General features: G+C 42.6%; 1 protein-coding gene across 2 annotated transcripts in view; it reads right to left on the bottom strand.

Annotated features, from left to right (window-relative positions):
- The window catches only part of LOC307229896 (focal adhesion kinase 1-like), a 68424-nt gene extending 52885 nt beyond the window's left edge, over positions 1–15539 (bottom strand). The window contains exon 1 of one of the 2 annotated variants that reach the window (XM_080000014.1): positions 15400–15539. The gene's annotated coding sequence lies outside the window, so the exon portion shown is untranslated. The remainder of the gene's footprint in view (positions 1–15399) is intronic. The other variant, XM_080000015.1, reaches the window with a different exon arrangement.
- Between the last annotated feature and the right edge of the window lie 291 nt (positions 15540–15830).

Here is a 15830-nt window from a genome sequence, read left to right as displayed (position 1 = left end):
ATTGCATTTCCATCCTCACTTGTAAAGGCTTGGACAACAATCAGAACTCTATACCTCGCTGCCTCCCTCCCACAGGAAGCTGAAAGGAACTCTAGACCCTCTAGTTGGAGCAGACTCATAGATCAACTGGCCTGCATTACTCCCTCTGATAGGATAGTACAGCAGGAGGTCAGGGGGCTAAGTGCTTGAGATACCCAATGGGCCTAAACACACACTATACGGGAGGTCAAGTGGATAACTGTCTTCAAAACCCTGACACAGACACACAGACACACACACACACACACACACACACACACACACACACACACACACACACACACACACACACACACACACACACACACACACACACACACACACGATCTTATTACCACACAATGAAACCACACACAACCGCCACACAAACACACACACACAATGCCATTGAGGTGACTCATACCGTCACTGTATTATATTGATGGTCCTTCTTATAATATGACACCAGGACCCTACACGTTCTGTGCGTATGTGTACTGTCGTGTAAATATGACATCATCTCTAGCTGCAATACCTAACAGGGAGCAAGGCAAGGGAAATGTGTTTACATAGCACGGTTCATAATATTAATATAATGTGCACAACATAACAAGAGAAGAAAAACAACTCATAAAAAGTATGAAAGCAAACTAAAAATAGATATGACAAATAAAACAATAAAGACACAGACTCAAAAACATCATAGGCAGTGCAAAACATTAGATTCAAAAATGGCCAAAGTTGGGGCACGTCTGAGATCCTCTGGGAGTTTGGTCCAGGCATATGCAGCACAATAACTTAACACTGCTTTAACATATTTTGTTCTAACTCTCTAAACAATTCATAGTCCTACATGACCTCTAGGGGTTTTGGGGGGGGTTGCATGCTATCAACAAGTTCAAAACTTATTTTGGTCAAGCAGGAGTATTTTGAAGTCATGTGATCAGTCATGGGGATGTATTGGGAGTCAGTGCAAGGACCTGCGAACTGGTGTAATGTGATCGGGTTTCTATGTTTTTGTAAGGATTCTGCTTCAGCGTCTCAAGTCATCAAGTCTAAACACCGGGTTTAGACTTGATGACTTGAGACGCTGAAATCCTTTAATCCTTGGCATATGCTTCAGGTGATTGATATTTGGTGATATATTTTACTTATATTTTACTTATTGTTTTACATTTGTTTCATGTATGCACTGAACACAAAGACAAATTCCTTGTTCATGTTAACTTACTTGGCAATAAAGGTTATTCTGATTCTGATTGTAGGCCTATTTTGTCGGCCTACAATTAGTTTAGGCCGTTTTTATTTTAACAATGATGAATGAAGTTGGATGAACAGAACACGTATCGGATGTGAAGTCTGTGCACGTGAAACCAACCATCGAACACTTACAGTACGTCATTCAACCTCGGCGCAGAGCATTTTGGTTACTACACCAGGGCGGAAAATCCAGGAATGGGAACCGTTCACAACCGTTTCATGCCAAACCGTGTGTAGTGGACATGCGACGAACCGTTACCAACCGCGCTGAGACCCATTCGGCCAGACAGTGGCTAAGGTGGGCACTAGGCCTGGGCAGATTAACGATTAAATCTTCTATCGCCGATCGACTGCATTGATCGCAATTGACATTGATGACTATTTAATTTTTTTTTTAATCCACCAGGAAAAATCAGAGCATTGAAAAGGTGTCAGTGCAGTTTACCGTGTTCTGAAACTGGAGCAGAGAGGAAGAGAGCGAGTGAGGGAGAGAGGCAGGGAGAGAGGGGGCGGAGGCTCTTCCCCTCTCCGCTCAGAGCTGCTGAGTAACCACTGGTGATCGGATCTCTACAAGGGGCAGGTGCTCAGAAACAAAACAAATTTATCAACAAAATTAATAAGATAAAAAATAAGACACATGGACCCAACCCAAGGTATTTCGATGCTACGGATCAGATGAGGCCCACGATGTTGTGCATCGGGAGGCGTGTGATCTCCGCTCTGAGCACCGGGGACAGGTTCCTCGCGGATGTGCATATCTTGCCCAGACAATCCCCCACCTCCATGCCCAGTCACAAATTCATGAATATTCTATATATTTGAAGATTTTTCTGGGACATCTTAAATGTTGTTTTCATTCAAGACCATGGGCAAAAGTTCCTTGCTTTGAGTGTTTTACTGAATAAATCGAAAGCAAAGTTAAAGTTTGTCTCCCTTTTTTTTTTTTTTCTCTCTTGCTGATCCGAATTTTTTTTTTGAACCGTGAGTTCTATGATGCGTCGCACACCTCCACTAACGTTATTGTTTGGAGTGCGCTGCTGGAAATGCTCTGTATGACACGCTGCCGCTTTCCTCTCCCGTGCGAATTGCCTTCTAATTGGTTGAGAGCCAAACAGCCGCGCCGCTCGTCAATGTCACATCATAGTCACTTAGCCAATCAGATAAAAGAGGCGGGTCATAAATGCTTTCGCTACAGATAACATCCGGTTCATACAAATTGGCAGGACATTTTATTTTTTATTTAGAATAATAAATAGAGTCCAGATCTACTTAAGCAAACAGAGACGATGCACATTTTTTCTTTCAAATATTGTCCTGCGTTCAAGTGAATAATACATTAGTGTTAAATACATTTTCATTGGGATCAAAAATGAAGAGATGCTGCTGTGTGCACTAACATTGTTTATTTTTTATTTGTAAGTTCACACGTTTTCGTTCTCTTCTGATAAATGCCGTTGTTAAGTGCACTAAAACCATGTTTTTTTCATTCATAAGTTGTTGTTTTTTCTACAAAGTTTCAGTTTTTGATTACCTCTGGACATTTATTGAGTTGATAGATTCATTTAAAAGAAGTGCACTGCAGAGCGTTTAGATGTACTTAAGCAAACATGCACACAATAACAATAGTTTTCAATAAATGTTCATTTAAGTTCAGCAATTTTGTGTCTCATTTGTTACTATTTTTGATTATTGTATTTTATCAGACGCAACATGACTGCATTATATATCGCCCTGCTCTCTAAATATCGGCATTGCGCACTAGCGCGCACGCACGCGCGCGCGCACGCGCGCACGCACGCACGCACGCACGCACGCACGCACGCACGCACGCACGCACGCACGCACGCACGCACGCACGCACGCACGCACGCACGCACGCACGCACGCACGCACGCACGCACGCACGCACACACGCACACACGCACACACACACACACACACACACACACACACACACACACACACACACACACACACACACACACACACGGCTGTCTTAAGAGCAACACTCAGATCAACATACAGTACATGTAAAGACATGAGGAAAAGAGAGTAGAAGAGGAGATAAGAGCAGAGGGCAAAAGTAGAAGAGATGAGTGAAGGGGGGACAGGGAGAGGAGGGAAGATTTGACGGGTCAGCTCGGAAAGCTTCGCACTCAGACACACAGTCTCCATCTCCAGTTTCTGGAGGCTGTCGTCCGTTCTTAACTAACATTACCGCACAGTCGAACACCACGGACACACTTCTATGCACACGTGACTACGCACACTTCCTGTCATTGTTGACAGAGCCTCTATGTCTGTACTGTGAGTGATTATGTGTTGCCCACAGACATGTCTGTGGCGTCAGTGAGTTGACAGAACAATAGAGACAGACCTTGTGGGAGATTGGATGAGATTCACAAATGCCAGTGCTGTTATATGCCATATATGCAAACATATATGGCATATATCCTTGATTTAGACACATAATATAAATGAGTTCTTTTGAACAAGACATTTTTGTTTGGGACTACAGCCACATAACTATAGCAGTGCGATGTTGCAATTAAGCAGTTCACAATTAATTGCATTGAAAAAAACATGTGGTTTCCAAACATCACAACTTTCAGAAGAGATGCTGTCTATCCAGGGTATTCAGCCTGAGCGATTGTGTTGTGTTTAAGATCCCAACACATCCAACACGCTTGAGCATCATGAACATCCTCATTACTGCATGTCTGGGTCAAGGTAAGAAAACAGTGAGGGTTGGCCAAAAAGTCTTAGTGCAGTTAGCTAGTACTTTTGTTCATTTGAGTTGATCTTGGTGGGATACAACACTTCCAGAAAAGCCCAAAAAAATAAAAAATAAAAAACACCTGCAACTCACAATCAAAGCACCTGAACCGCACTTCAATTAATCTGTGTGTGTGTGTGTGTGTGTGTGTGTGTGTGTGTGTGTGTGTGCAGGCAAGCATTTGCAGGTAAATATGTGTAAGCATTCATCCAGTTCCATTGACCTTATTTCTTTCTCTTTTTTTTTTTCTATAATCTTTTTTTCAAAGGGAACCTCAAGGACTAAGCGACACTTCCATGTCGGGTTATTATTATGTTTTCAAAGCGCAACTAAACTGAATGTTTTCAATATTAAGTAGACGTGCATGTCATATTTTAAAAGGACCAAAACAAATGTTGTGAAAGATTAGTATTAAATGTTTCCTGGGAAAATGGTGATGAGCATTTTCCCCTCAAGATAAATTACCTGATAATAAATTGTAAAACCTTAATAATTCCTCCGATTATAACCCTACGACCAAAATAAATCCCTAGTTGTTCCTAAATAGAAGAGAAGCCTGTAGAGGAGAGGAGATTTTGGGTCCCTAGGATAGTAGTGAGTCATTCGCTGGTCTGAGGCTAATGGTTAACCTCTACACTGAGCTGGCTCACGCTTGTGTGTGTATGTGTATTTTATATATATATATATAAATGAATACAGACAGAGACAGAAAGAGTGTGAGAGAGAGAGAGAGAAAGAGAGTGTGAGCGAGAGCCTCAGGACCGGAGTGTTACTGGAGCGTAGAGACTTAAAAAGCAACACACAGCCTGAAGCACAAATCACATGTGCCAGTCACACACACAAAATGTAGGCCTAAAAGTAAGACTGGTTGATTTATTCACAGTATTATCTAATGCATTGTAATAGGCTAAAAGGTCATTAAGTGCACCGAACAAGTTTTTTGAACAAAATCATTTCAGACCTTGTTTGCAGTTTTAGGTCGTAATTATTATCATTCATTGAAAGAAGAAAATGTGGAATATGATATGATCAGTTCATACATTTCAACTTACTTCCTTGGTTTTCAAATGTTTAACATGCCCCACACAAGGCTAATGGTAACCGACAATCTACCTTCTATGCAACTTGTCGTCCTTTATTCGATTCAAAAGGTAGTGACCTGTGTGCACACATATGTGCCTCCGTAGAAGCACATCTGCATTTCTACTGCATTTATTTACAGCCAAATAAACAGCGCTGAAAATTAGGGGCAATTACTCAAAAGCTGCCACATTGACACAAAATAGAAAACACACACAAACACTTAGTGCCTGAGCTTGCCTTTAAAAAAAATGAAAATAAATAAGGTCAATGGAACTGGATGAATGCTTACACATTTATCTGCAAATGCGCGCGCGCGTGCGCACACACACACACACACACTTCAAGTGCTCAGACTGCTCGTTGCTAAATATCAATGGAACATTCTCCAGCTTAGACTACAGCTTTATTTGTATGTATGTGAACATACTTGGCCAACAAGTAGATTCTGACTCCAATTCTGATTTGTGATTAGGACACAACATTATCTTTGTTTTTTGAAGTAGTATGGTTACTATTATTGGTAACCATACTGAAAATCCATTAAAATCCAGCAACTGTATAGTGCTACTTATCTTGTTAGCAGTTCCTACTGTGGTCATTAGGAAGTGGTTAACTCAGACGAACGAAATGCATGCCAATGTATCAGAATGGAATTCGGTGACGAGAGCTTATTGTGGACAAAATCACTGATCAAAATCATTAGCGTCCTAGATCATGCACATCACTTCCAGTTAGGGTTAGGGTTAGTTTTACTTTCTAGTTTTTAAGTACTGTGACCCACTGCATTATCTGATAACTAAACCACAGTTAACATAGGATAACACTAGCTAGATCCCTCTTTATCTCTGCTGGGTAAAATGTCAATGTACAATATTGAAACCCCTGCTTATTATTTCACTAAACATTTGACATTTTTGGAGCTTTAAGGGTTACAATGAGTGAGCAGGTAGGTTTCTTGTTCAAAGGCAGATTGACTGCTACATGGTTCGCCATGTAGCAGTCAATCTGCCTTTGAACTCTTGACTTGACTTTTGGAACGTAAGGCCCATATTCTTCCACCGCAAGGACAGCCCAACTGCTAAAAAGGAGTGTGTGTTTGTCCATGCTGCTGAACACATTTACTGTCAGCGAGAGAGCTAATAACCAGACAGACAAGGCACAGAAGGCGGAACAGAAGGGCTGGCTGTATTATGTGCATGTTTGGAGGCAATGCTGTAAGCCAAGCCTCTTGGTTAGCTAACTCACATCAATAATGAACAAGGATCAAAATATTAAAAACACTCTAAAATATACATGATTTAACCTAGAATCCGCACGGTGCCTCAGGGGGCCCACGCTCACACACACACCAACACCTATTCAAACACAACCCACACATGTCATTATCTCTCCCAACAGGCTCACCACTACCTCCCACACACACACACAGTAGCTTGCCTACACACAAATTTACACTTTAAAGAACATGTCTCACACGCACGCACGCACGCACACACACACACACACACACACACACACACACACAGACACACACACACACACACACACACACACACACACACACACACACACACACACACACACACACACACACACACACGCCCCTTAAGGCTTGATGGGATAATCTCCATTTCTCAGGCATCAGGTCAACAGAACCAATCGGAATGAGGGATACACATACCCACTGATTCAGAGTCCTGAACTTTTGACTCTTGAACGGCATAAACTTAAACAAAACCAACTTGAAACTTAAACAAACCAATTTGATCGACTACTTTGGACCCGGACATACTTTGACCATTAGTTTCATGATAATACATTAAATTCTCCTTCTCCATTACAGATCTAACATGTGCACATGTTTTATCTGACCCTGTGTTAGATCTTTGTATTGGGGGTTTTATCAGATGAAAAACGTCAAATACCAGTATTGGTGTATCAATAATCTTTACCAAAGCAAACATTGTACAACAGATCAATAGGAGGTGAGAACAGAAGAGGAGAGGAGGGACAGGACTCAGTCGAACAGAGTTGAACTTAAGATGTGCAGGTATCAGAGGTGGCTCCAGGTATTTTGTGATTCGTCTGTTTATAATAATGGCCGGACAAAAACAAAACAAAACAAACAAAAAAGGAATCAATTTAACAAGAGTAGGAAAATAGAAGTAGTAGTGGAAAAATAATAGTACTTACCATGGTAGAGCCCTTCCATTGGGAGCAGAGATGGAGCGCAATAGACAAAAGGAGAGAAGGGAGGAAGGAAGAAGAGAAGGATTAAATGAAATCCCCAAAGACAGAAAGTAAAGACAGAGAATAAGCCAAAAAGCCTGGTCTCCTGTGGTCCCGGGTTTGCGCTGCGCCGTCCTCGCTGGCCGAGGCAATAATGAGGGGTGACGTTAGCTTAAGCCCTGATCTCCTCCTCCATTACGACCGGTACTACTAAGACTACTACCACTGACAGAGAGACAGTGTGTCACACGGAGACAGAGGGGAGCACACACACACACACACACACACACACACACACACACACACACACACACACACACACACACACACACACACACACACACACACACACACACACACACACACACACACACACACACACACACACTTAATGAGGGAGGAGGGGTGGGGAGGGGTGTCATTGTGTCCCAGGAGAGAAGGAGCCAGATGCAAGGAAGAGAGAGGGAGCGATGAAAGAGAGACGGACAAAGATGGAGCGAGGGAAAAGAGATGTAGCGTGTCGGAGCAGAACAGAAGATGAGAAAAGAGAGAGAGGTTGATGATAAAGAGGAGGGAAAGGCCAGCTGAGAGGAAGGATGGGAAGAAAGAATGGGTCATCCACGTGTGTGTGTGTGTGTGTGTGTGTGTGTGTGTGTTGCCTGAGGATTTTCTGATCCTTCACTTGAATGGAGCCACAAAAGCTTCTGAATATTACTTCCACGTCACCTTAAAGGAAAAATCCATCAGAGAAAACCGTTTCCTTGACTTGGTGGCATTCTGCAGAAACCCTCTATCTCCAGAAACATTCAAGTGACTGGGTTTTACCATTATAAATCAGAAATCACCTATTCAAGAGGTTTTAGCAGTCGTGGGTGGTTATATAATTCCTGAGAGAAGGAACTCCGCCTCGGCTGCCGCTCAGCAGTAGATAAAGGGATCGAAGGCAACCTTTTTGTACAAAAACATAAAAAGAAAAAGTACGTACACGCACACGCACAAACACACACACACACACACACACACACACACACACACACACACACACACACACACACACACACACACACACACACACACTCTCTTAATGACAAAAGCAGTACATAAATGTTAAAACAGCACCATTATAATCTGTTCCTGTCTTCCAATGGAGCATTCTGACTCTGTACTAATGGAGTTAGAACATAAGCCCAAATATTTCAGAGGTCTCCTCCTCGGGAGATTGCACACAGGTTTCCAGAACAAGTTTCACATTGGTGGCACTGGTGCACCTAACTTTTTTCCATATAGGTGCACTAGCACATAATTTAGGTGCATCGAAAAATGTTCAGGCCAGGATTAGGCATCTTAGGACCGGGGGGACGGGTGGAACAGTTACCTCGGCCGATGATGTCGAGTCTGGGCTGGGTCTTTCAAGGGGCGGGGTCAGGGGTCACGAGCACCACAGCACTTTTCTTGGCGAAAAAATAATCGGGTTCTCTTCATTTTGAATTACGCTATATTTTAGGGCTGTGAGGTCGCTCACTCTTTCTCCCGTTCGCGCATGGCGGGGACGGACAGAGTAACGCACAGACAGTAGAAAGAAACACGAGGAGGCAGACAGACAGAGAGGAAGAGAAACAGGCAGTCAGTCAGGCATGGGGGCAAGAGGTGCTGAGATGTAAAGCTGATCAGGGCACTGGATTACTAGGCCAAGTTGACACACACACACACACACACACACACACACACACACACACACACACACACACACACACACACACACACACACACACACACACACACACACACACACACACACACACACACACCCGCTTGTCTGGCTCCTTTGCCTGTATTTTCAGTTTATTTCGGTTTACTCTCACTCTGCGCACCATCCACCTGTCTCTCTGTCCAACTCTCATTCACTTTTTGGTCACAAATTTTACTGCTTGTTACCGCCATCTAGTGGTACAAGAATGGTACATGCCCTGAGGCAGGGGCATCGAGGGATCCTCCGCTATCCATCCACACTATTTAAAATGCTATTTCTGTCAAAAGAAAAACTTTATTTAAGTTATCAGAGCATTGATAGTAGGGGAGCAAGATAATGCACATGAGTTTCAGAATCTCAATTTGTTTTTGCAATACTGTATTCTCACAATACAAGCATCGCCATTTCATTTCTATCAATGCAGTCAGTAAAGTACTTTTATCTTCTGTCCAACACTCTAGGTTGCATTACAGTATAGTGCCGTATTAAAAATATAAATAATGCCGCACTGTATCAGGTATGTAACTGTATTGTGCGTAATCACCTTTTAAGACAATTGTGAAACATTGCGCCCATAAGGAGATATTTATAATATTGGCATATAAAATAATGGTGACTCTTGTCTCACAATACATTCTTTCCAAAGAATGTAAGATTATTTCCAAAACACAGCCCTACAATACATTTCATAATCACAAATGACATTTCTGCAATTAATGTAATAAGATGCACATGCCAGCAGGCATAAAACATCCTGAGGAATTCATAAAACATTTCGAATGTCACCAAAATAAAACAAATACACACACACACACCCCAACAACAGCCAGATGCACAGACAATCATAAGCTGGTTTAATGACCCATCCACTCTTAAATAAAGCTTTGTCACTGCAATCACCCAGCTGATGACTAATTACAAACACATACACACACAAAACCCACACACATCCAGACAGACTCCCGACACACAATAGTCACTTTTCAGTACAGCCGATATATCAGCCTGTGCGTGCTTGTGCATGTGTGATGTCATCCCATGGCTTGTATGCAGGTGTTTCACTACTAATCTCTCTTTCCACGTCTCCCTCTTAAAATCCCCAGCGATCCAGTACAGTATGTGCATGTTGGTGTAGTAATCCAATGAGGTCATGATTGGAAAAGTAGACACAAATGGCGGCCGTTGTCAAACACACACTTTACCTTAAGTTACCAGACTCAAGTTCCACACTTGACCAGATGTTCTGCACTCATAGAGAAGCCTCAGCCCTTGGCCTACAAATCAACCTGCATACCACAGAAAAAAAGCCTTTTTTTTTTCTCTCTCTTCAAATGGTATATTTGGTGCATTTTTCATTTAATAGATCACCTTCTCTAGTCCAGGGACACAACAGTGATTCTCACACACACACACACACACACACACACACACACACACACACACACACACACACACACACACACACACACACACACACACACACACACACACACACACACACACACACACACACACACACACACACACACACACACACCCCTACACCCCTTAGGGGTTCAGCGTCTTGCTCAAGGACTAGGAGGATCCAAGGATCAAACCAGAAACCTTCTGTGCCACTGCCACACAGAAATCTTGTTATGATGGAGAAGGCACAAATTCTTACCCCATACACATAATCGATTTTTTTTTTCCCCCCTAAAGGTTAAGAATATAAGATGGGAGGTTAGGTCTACAATGAAATAACATGTACACTAATGTTAACATTAGCATAACATTTAATGACAGACTACTTTCAGTACCTGCTCGCTGACTCAATTCCAACTGCATTACTTTGGCTCCATCTCCATCTGTTCTTCCATAACCTTGTATCTGTATTCGCAGTGAAAAAGTGGTATTGGTTCTTACATAATTAGATCTTATTCCTGGTCAGTCTCTCTTTCTGCATCCGTCTTCGCCGTCTCTAAAGTCTGTTGGCATCTCTTTCTCTCGTCCCTCTCCTACCATCTCTCCATCACCTCTCCTCTGTCTGCTTTTCAGTGTAATAAAGCTCAACAATTGACTCATTCTTTCTCGCCTTCTGACTCACTGCTATGTAATTGCTGTGGCGGTCTTTTGCTTGCTACACTCAGAGAATGAGGGAATGAGGAGAGAGACAGAGCGAGAGAGACTCTGAGACACAGTGACAGAGAGAGAGAGATGTTCTGAAAGTCGTCATAGAAGATTTGGTGTAGCCAGAAGCTAAAATGAAGGGGACATGTAATCTACAATAACTCCAACCCGATTCTAAATAAGGACGCAGTGATATCAGTCTGGCGTCAGATATTAAAGAAAGTGACCATTTCCTGATTTGTTGACACACAGAGCCATATTAGATATATCTAATCGAGAAAATGTTATATAGTATGAAAAAGTATATTAAATGGTGGTGGTGGTCTTTACCAGTGATCCTGGCCTTGCATCTCTTTCAAGTGGGCCACGTGTGTTTACGTCCACTTTGTAAGAGCAATTCATGATTTACCTTTTTATTTTCCTGATTTTATCATGAGGCCTCTTTGCATTGCATTTCGCTCCAGCTAAAACACTGTTTCAATGGCTCTCTCAAATCTTAAATTATGTTTGGCTTGTGATATTCTGTATAAGGACAAATCTGGATCCTGAGGTAAGACCAATTGAGAACCACTGGTTTAATCGGTTGTTTGAAGGTTTAGTACTCAATCAGTGTTGACAGTGACAGTGTTATCTGTTCATCTGCAGTTGTGATCAATGGACCAAATACAGCTGCAATATCCATTTTCTGCATGAAGGCTCGTACACACGCTAGTAGACTGGTGCGATATACTTTGCCCTTGTGTTCCACAACCATCCATCATTGGCAGACACTGAAGCAGGGACCAAACTGTAGGTAGAGGGGAGCACCAAGGGTCAGGATGCGCACACATGAACGCAGACTACTGTAGTGTGCTTGTGCATCCCTATATGATGTGTTTGACCTACCTTCTATGTTGTCCATGTGTCCTTGGCTTTGCTGGCTAGCTGTGCGTATGAATAACTGTGTGTGCGTGTGTGTGCACAAGCCCCGAGGACAGAAGTCATTAACCATGATGTCACTTCCTGCTATTGTAGCAAATTTCTGTTCTAACAAACACATAAAGGGCACTATGCCACTACTCCATCATGAAACTCAAATATTGAAACCAAGGGTCCACACCATCAATTCACAAAAAGAAAATACACCGACTCTGAAAGATGAAGGATGCATTTTATAACGGAATGCTCCACATACAGTCACAGATTTGAATAACTGCAGATAACAAATGGAGCTTCAAATGCAGGATAAATGCAATGAAACACTAACAAAACAAAACAAAAAATTGACAGGCTACTTATGGCACAGGGAGGGGCAGGGAGAGATCTTGTTTGGTTTGTCACTCTTTCTTACACCTTCACACACAAAAAGACAACTTTTTAAATGCCTTGAATTCACAATGTATGTATCGGATGAAAAAATAGCCAAGATATCTACCATGTGTAGCCGTAGTTAGATTTTAACAGTGAAATTACTCTTAATCATTTCCATTGATAAAAGCAAATTAAGTGATGCCGGCTACAGTAGAAGGGATCACAGAAGATAAACTTTTCACAATTTTCACGTGACGGATGTTCATTATTCCACCAGCCGGAGCTATTGTCTTATTGTTTTCCACCCTAAGCTAATGGCAAATACACACTCATTTGTACATACAAATATATGCAGGCCAGGGACAGCCAAGATTCACATTAGCGCTACCCAAGCCAGGTGCAAGCATTTGGGATAAACACAGTAGTTATTTCTGCACACACACATTCTTGCAATATCAGTAGTGTTGCTGAGAGGAAGAAGGCGTTTTCCTTTCAGCTCCTAAGGGATACAGCATGTTTTAGGATGTACAGTAAGTGCTGTGTGTGTGTGTGGGGGGGGGGGGTTGCTTCCTGAATGCAACCCATCCAGTAGCAAAAGGAATGGGCCTTCATTCAGTCTTCCTGTCTCTCCACACACACACACACACACACACACACACACACACACACACACACACACACACACACACACACACACACACACACACACACACACACACACACACACCCTTTCCTTCACAGCCTAGACCTTACACCAGGGGATTTCTTTCATAAAACTAGTTTACTTAGTTTGAAACAGACTGTCTTTCATACTTCAACTTCATGGCTCAACGTTCAACTTTAATTTTGTCCTTCTAAATCAAATTCACATCATTCCAGTTTATCCAAGCCGAGCAGTCAAATGTGTGTCACCATTTCACAGAATGGAAATGGATGTGATCCCGAGCAACGACTTCCGAAACACACTTTAATGAACAGGGTGGCCACTTGGCATGGATGTGAATAATAGGTGGGACTGTGGTCAAGCATTTATATTATTATTACTACTACTACTACTACAACTAATAATAACAATAATAATAATAATAATAATAAGTCTACTATGTTTGCCAGGAGAAGGCAAAACAAGGACTGTGTTTGCAAAAATACTTTTTAAATGTCCAACAACATGCAGCAGCAGACAGCTTTTGGCTCAGCGACAAACCACTTGTTTTTGAAGTTTGAACTCCCCATAACAGACACGCACTCAGTCAGACATATACAGCCTGTCTGCATTGATTGTTATCATCAGTAGTTAGAGAAGCCTTATGAGTCACACCACAGACACAAGATTACTAGCCGCCTCCCTCCATTCTCACTTAATTTCTGTCTGTGAGCTTCTGTCCATCTATGCCTCAAACCATTTGTCTCTAAAGAATAGCCGAAAAGAAGCTAAATGAAGTTTAGCAACCAAACAGAGTGTAAGACAACACAAAAGGTCAAAATACATTTTGCTCAATCAAGTGGAATAGAGGGGATCGCAACCGGGCGCAATGGAAGACGGAAGGAAAGAAATGTGTTTTGTAGCGTCCGACTCCTGTTAGATGTCTGAGCGCAGTCAAGTGTTACTATAAATACGGGCCTCTGAACTGCAATGACACACACACACACACGCACACACACACACACACACACAAACACACACACACACACACACACACACTCTATATTTTTCACATGGCTCTGTAATTGGCCTTATTTCATTCATTTACCTAAATGGATCAATGCTAGTGCAATGTGTGCTAAACCCAACACACCCTGAACAAATAAAGGTTAAATTAAAAATAACCACATGCTGCAAAGCAGTTCTAACACATCATCAGTGATGTGACCTGCAAAGCAAATCAACAACCAGGGCAAAACGGCCCCAACAGAGGGTTGTTGGACACCCCTAAAAGAGGAACACCACATTCCAAACCATTCATATTTGTCCAAATAAACCCAAAAGCTAATTTGTGTCTGGAAGAACAACACCGCCCTCTGTTTCAGAAACTAAATGAGGGGAGTCGCATTTTAAGAAGGGCGAGAGTTCTGATTTGATGAAATACTGAGCATTGGCCTGCTGGCTTTTTGTCTCCACGATGAGAGCGCCACAGCCCACCAGGGCAGCTCCGTGTGGAAGGTCTCATTCAACCAAATGCACACATGGACTCACGTGGACATGTTCGGGTTTATTTACAGATGAGCTCCGGAGAGCAGTGCGTTCCAGCGGATCAACAAACAAACATCGGGAGGCTGCCTGCAGACCACGTCCGATTTGATCGCGTTCGGATTGCCCCGCGCGGGCGGGCGGGCGCACACACACACACACACACACACACACACACACGCACACACACACACACACACGCCGAGAAAAACGAAACTTCTTCTCCTCGCCAAGGCGGCGTGACACAGAATAAAACACACATTTAAATCAAACGATTTCACACAGTTCGTGGCGACCGGAGTGTTCCAATCGCCCACGGCTCCGTATCCCGAACTTGTTCCGCTGCGTGTGTTCATACATGTGATCCTTCGGGGACGCGAGCGGCGATGCGACAGCTGTGTTTCATATTTTAATTCCAGGTTGTTGTGGTTGTTGTTGTTTTGTTGTTGTTGTTGTTTTTTTAAGAGGAAAACTAAGTTGAAGTTGCAGTTGTGAATCTTCATTTTGGGGATATGTTGTCCAAATAATGTGACCTTAAAAAACAACAACAACAACAACAGATGATAACACAGTCCAGTGTTAAGGGAGGAAGTTAGCTAACGTTCAGGTTAAGCGCCGCTGCATCCCGTGTCGCCGTCGCCTGGTTTAGTGTTTTTAACCTCCCCAAAAAAGAAAATAAATCTTAATATTACTTACATGGACGGTTTACCGGAGACTTCCCGTGGGTTTTTCCGAACTTCACCGGCGAGGAAAAGCACTCGGTACTCCGTTATTTTCTCCGGTTTGAGACCAGGAGAACTCTCCGGTTCTCCTCCAGTCCGATCCCTGCTTCCCACATCCAGGATTCCAACATGGCCGCTGTGTGTGTGTGTGTGTGTGTGTGTGTGTGTGTGTGTGTGTGTGTGTGTGTGTGTGTGTGTGTGTGTGTGTGTGCGTGCGTGCGTGCGTGTGTGTGTACGTGTGTGTGTGTATAGGTCAACATTTTCTCACTGGTGTCATGGATCGTGGATGAATTGATTTTGAATAAATTATCTTAAATTGATTAATTATATGACATTAATAGATTACAAAACTTTAATAAAGTATATTGTATCCCACTGGTTTTCCCTGTTGCACATTGTACACAC

This window comes from Zeus faber (genome assembly GCF_960531495.2).
Source record: "Zeus faber genome assembly, chromosome: 1".
NCBI classification, from domain to species: Eukaryota; Metazoa; Chordata; class Actinopteri; order Zeiformes; family Zeidae; genus Zeus; species Zeus faber.
This window is presented reverse-complemented; position numbering and strand designations above follow the sequence as displayed.